This window comes from Oculina patagonica, chromosome 13 (genome assembly GCF_052425735.1).
Source record: "Oculina patagonica isolate OP01 chromosome 13, crgOcupat, whole genome shotgun sequence".
Lineage (NCBI taxonomy): Eukaryota > Metazoa > Cnidaria > Anthozoa > Scleractinia > Oculinidae > Oculina > Oculina patagonica.
In genome coordinates this window covers 35,409,655-35,415,516 of record NC_135770.1, presented here as the reverse complement: position 1 = coordinate 35,415,516, position 5,862 = coordinate 35,409,655, and positions in this window count along the sequence as shown.

Here is a 5,862-nt window from a genome sequence, read left to right as displayed (position 1 = left end):
TTTAATCCTTTTAACAACTTCCAAAACAAGTGGGCCTATTCTTTTAAGACAAAAGAAAGAAGGTGCGTCTATGAATACACAATAGAACAAAAATAATAAAATAATACCAGATAAAAGACATGAAACTGATTGCTCGTCAAGTCACGAACTTTTACGAAGAACACACGAGTTTTCACAGACGCTTAGTCGGTGACTTCGTTAACAACGTTACTTCCGGTTATGTGGGCGCGCAATATCCATGGCTTTAGGCTATTTCCGCTTGGCGGCATTGTTTGGGGCTTTGGATCAGACACTTGTTTGCGAGTACGTGACCACAGCTTCTTTATTTAACTTGTAAATGCAGCCATTTGGTGACTTTGGAAAAAGCTATTTCCGCCCATTAACCTCATTTTAATGCTACGAAAAGTCTCGAAGGAAAAGACCCGGGAAAAATCGACTTCAAAAATTCACCCAGTACTGACTCCTCAAGCACTTTGCTATGACTCGAAACAAAGCTCTCTTAGTTAAATTATTCTATGCTTTTATACAAAAAGTATTTTGAAAAGTTTGTAAATAATCATTATCAAAAGCAGATGTCTCTGTAAATTGTAAATCAACGCAGATGTTTATAATCTCTCTAGCAATTGTTATGTGCTTCCTTCTCAATTTAAAGTTACTTAAACCTTGTAATAGACATCAGTCGCCTTTGTTCAGATTATCAGCACATCCTTGCATAATTAATTATAACAGCCAAATGTCTGACTACAAAGACCTCAAACGCACCAAAGACCACCCATGAATACAATATTGCTGACTACTTTTCACAGTAGTGAAAATGAATTAACATACAGAGAAATGTTTTCAAACTGCACCAGGCTTCTAAACTTGGTACAAGACATGTACAAGAGAAATCTCGAGAAATTGAAACCTTTTAGCTTTTTTATTCAAATACCGGTACTGCTGAAATATAGAAACCAGTCATGTGAAAACAGGTTCATCGAAGAAAAAGACGAATAACATGAAACGACTCAAATTTTACATGTAGAAGTGGGAAGCCTGTAGAATAAATACGGGTTTCAGTTTTTTCGATAATCGCGTGTTTGTTGTTGTTGTTGTTTTTTTTTTTGCAAAAAAATGAAATCAAATAATTAAGTTTTCAACTGAAATAATTGCATCAATTGAATTATTCAAATATTTCTCACTATTCTTCCTTAGTCACTGACCCGAAAATCCCTCTTTCGACTTCACATTTAACTAAGAACACAGAGTTTGTACAATTTCTTTACTCCTATCATCAATTTTCCCTCCCCTTTCCCCCCTTTTTTTTTTTTTTTTTCTTTTTTTTACCCCAATTCTTAAAATTGAAATTCACTGCGATGATCATTTATCACTTTGATCATTTATCACTTTTATTATCAATACTATTGTCTGAATTTTTTTTCTTGTCTTCAGTTCCTGTGATGACATAAGTCAAATTATCAAAATAAGCATCAAGGGAAAATGGTTGTCAATTAACAATTTGGCGCCACTTTGACTCGCCTAACACTTAGTTTTACAGATTTTACTCTCGGTTGTCCCGATGCAGTTAGAGGGGTGTCGAATGGTAAATGCGAGACTTTGCGAGACGGCGAGACTGATATCTTTTCTGCGAGCCCGAGACCTTTTTAGCCTTGTAAAGGAATCGAGACTCCGAGAGGCGTCAAAGAAAACGGGACGGACCCCTGAAATAGCTAAAATTTTGCGAGACAGGGATGTTTTGAAGGACCATTCACCACCCCTAGTTAGATGTCATCACTTGAAAATTCGACGCGAAAGCAAACCCAAATGGTTCTTTTGTTGACTTTTCGGCCTGTGCTGATTTTTCTGGGGCATGGACATGTTTCGACAGAGACTTCTAGAGAAAAGAAGAAGCAGTGAGCTATAAAAAGAGTTAAAAATCTACAAAACAAGCCCGACATCTGTTGTCAGTTGCACCCTCCTTGGCCAAAACGGATGAGGTTATTAAGATTATTAAACACACCTTCAGTCGTTTTGGCAAACGACGAGGTCGTACATGTCTTCCCGGTTTTCTCTCCTCCTTTCTTTGGTGGAGGATCAACACATATATTTTGAAAATCTATTCGTTTTTTTTTTCCAAAAAAAGGTAAAAAACAACAACAGCAGAAACAAAATCCCACTGTATATCCTTCTCCTAGTAGTAGCACAATGAGATTACAAGGTAAGTCTCTTCGCGAAAAAGCCGCTGCCGCGCGTGTTGTTGTTGAGGGCGGGCGCGACTCTTACGAGCATTGATTGACCCTCATGTGCGGCGCTTATTTGAAGGCCTAGAGGCGCTTTATCGCGAGAGGCACTTTTTTTCGAGTAAATAAAAGCCATTACAACAAAAGTGGGTTTAACCTAAGAGAAGCTATCTTCAAGGGCAAAATCAGGAGCCATAAGAGGGGATCCGATTATGGCTACTGGCAAAAATCCATTTGGCGTTCAGTCTGAATTTTTTAACCAACGTTTACTTATCATCAAGAGATCTGAAGGACGAGACATGCTTGACACCCCGAGACCTTATTACGGCTGACGGTCCCTGGTGTCTTCAGCTGCGAGTAAAGCGATTTATTCTTACTTAGGTAAGATTCTGGTTAAAAATTCGCCTTACTAAGGGAAATACGACATATACTACAGGTGCTTGACATCATAACCTGTATCTCGCTGTTGCTATGACAACGTTTCGCCCCCGCCCCCTCGCGGGGGCCCGCGCGCGCTCAAATTTAATCGAGCCCGAGTCACTCATGCCAACGATCGAGAATAGCGATGATGATGTAACGCAATACATTATCATCATGTGATTTTTAAAAAAAATATATTATCATACTCTGGGAATTTTCCCTTTGATTGAGGTCACGCTTGATTGGGGTAAAGTATTATATGGACCAGAAACGATATGTAAAATCGAAGGAAAATTTGCGTAGGCTTCCGACTTCAAGGCGTAGCTGATACTGGAAAAAGGAAAGATGTCTCCATTGACCATGTTGCAGGGGATATTTCTTGTGCTTCTCGTTCTGCAAGAGGTATGCGCCTGTCCAAACCACCAACACGACTTTCGTGAAGAAGGCTTCGGTGTTGTAGCAATCTCTGTGTACAGCTCGGTCAAATGGGTGACCGTAGACAAGAGCAGACTTCTTGGAATAACCGTTTCCTCAAGCAAAGATCAAGGCGCAGTCGAGATCTCCAGACGACTTTTTATCAAAAGTTCTGTTACAGTGTGTTCCAAGTGTCGAATGGCGACGGGGATGGTGTTTATGACACTCGAACAACTTAGACAAGTTGCTGCGTTACAGCCAGCATTAGAACCGCTTCTTTCAAAGGCAATTGCTACACAGTAACAAAATAATCAGTCTGAGATATGAAAGCCTTGGAAATCCCTCTCAAGACACCCAAGAAAGTATATTTCGTACGTTTTCGTGGCGTCTCTACACTTGGGGCTTGGGCTCCATACCCATGAACCGGAGGGACAAATACTAGAAGGGCAGAGCCCCTTTTCTCGACGCATTCTTTAATATTAGGGAGCTTGCAAGTTTGCAGTCGTCTGAAAGATTAATACCGTGAGATCGTTTTTTAAAGAAGAGACTCAGGTCGATCGTAATTTTGGAAAAGGGAGAAGACGTGAAAATCTGCGTAAATCCATGAACTGTTCATCGAGTTGATTTACAAGGCAAACATAATTTTGAACGACTAATCGTCACTAATTGTGTGCGAGGGCTGGATAGAATGTCACTTAAATATATGTAATATTTGTAAAAGCTTCTGAACATATTTGTAAAATACAATTGCACACAAACTTATAAAAATCTTTAAAAATTAAAAATAAATATTGAGCCAAAACTTGCAGAATTTGTTTTTTTTATTTATAATCTTATTCACCCTTTCAAGCGTCGACCGCGTACGAACATTTATAAACGTGAACAAATTCCCCCCAAATCTGGGTGTAGGCCAATAATCTACCGAAGCCTTTGTTAATATCAGTACTTAGTCATAATAATTTTTCTAGGAAATCTGTACCGCGATCGTCTTGGATCGAGAAAATCAGTGAAGGGAATCTTTTCTTAGCTACACAACTAAACAAAACCTTCACATCTTGCGATGGCGGAGCCGGGGTGGTTAAACAAATATCAATCCTTTAAAATGATTAAAAGATGAAACGTCTAGTTATTAGTTTAGTGAGTAACTATAAGATACACGACTACAAGATATTCAGCACTAAACAACCTGGAGGCTCTAGGGATCACTAATTTACAAAGTTTTTTTTTTTTTTCCTCCGGGCGGGGTATAAAAAATTTTTTTTTTATATAAAGGGTGTTGTTATTTTTTTTTTTTTTCTTTTTCCCCCCCAAGTTTTATTTTAATATTTAATTACTACAGTTGTCTTTAAAAATAAAATGTCTTCTTGAAAATTGTCCGTCTGGGATGGGGACTTTTTCCACTTGATAAGAACTTCCGTAAAAGACTCGGAAAACACTCTTCTTGAACCTCTGTAGGTCTTGCGGACTCTCTTGAGTCCTACAGCTCTCAGTACAGATTTGACCGGCTTCTCAACTACTTCTTTGAAGACTTTCTTCACTGGTTTGACGACTTTTCGAACTGCTTTCTCGACTTTCTTTAGGGCTCTGCGAAGGCGAAACCCGGAGCTTCTCTCTGGGACAGCAACAAGAAACACAAGGCAGACGACAGCTAAAAGGACACAAGTAGTTCTCCTCATCGTGCGGTAATTTTCACTGAACAGATCAGTGTCTTGTGGACGAGGAAGGGGTTTTAAAATTTATACTTCATTTTTTGGGAAAATCCCCTTCACTGGTGGGGGAATTTAATTTCCTGTATATGTTATGTCACACAACAAAATAGAACAGTATCTTAAACAACGTCAACTCCCAAAATACTTTTCTCAATCACAGCTTTCAAACACATTTCCGAGAATGGCCTCCGTTTTGCCTCCCGAAAACCGTTTGTTCAAAATGCTTGCTATTCTGTCTATACTAAGTTTGGCGAAACTGTCTTCTTGTGAGCTAGTTCCTGCAATGTTCGATCCAGAAACGAAGCAAGTGATTTACAATCCGAATGCCCCGTCACAGGTGAACGGTGCAAACAAAGATTTGGTCGTCACCATTGCACAAGACGTGAAGACAGAGGCCAGCAGTCGAGAGAGCAAATCTGAAAGCTTTGGATTAAACCTCGGGTTTGAAGGCACAGGGCTAGGAATCAATTATCAAAAGGTGAAAATTCGTGAACAGAAACAAGAAACCCATCATCAAGTGAACATCGCTATAAATGTACCCGGTGATTGCAACGAGGGCTGCAAGGAACAGGCGGATAAAGCGTTCCAATTGGCAAACAATGCTCTACACAGCGGTTCACATCAGAAGCGAGTTAACTGAGCACCTAACAGAGAAGGGAAAGACGGAACACTGTTTAATCTTGCAGTAAAGGAAACAAAATTCACAATGACTTTGCCGTGAGAAATTTGGAACAGCTTTTATAGAGAAAACTTTATTCAGAAATGAGAGAGAGCAGGTTTCACGCTAGCTTGTACATTGGGAAAGCAGGGAGCACATTCAGACCGTTTTGCTTTTAAGAGAAAGAGTTCGTCAATGTCCCAATCTATACAGTGGAACTAATTTTAGCTATCTCTTTTCGCTTCTGGAAATTGATATCTGGTTTCTTGTCATTTCCGGTCCAAGGTAAACTACATCCAGACGCATGATCCTTTTTTGACGGTTGAGCTCTAGAGGCAAATTAAACCGGCAGTGTTCTCAAATATAGCAAAAGTTTTAATTACGTATACTCTAGTTATAGTAATTTTACACCGGGTTAGAGCCCTGAAGCTTTAAATAGAGA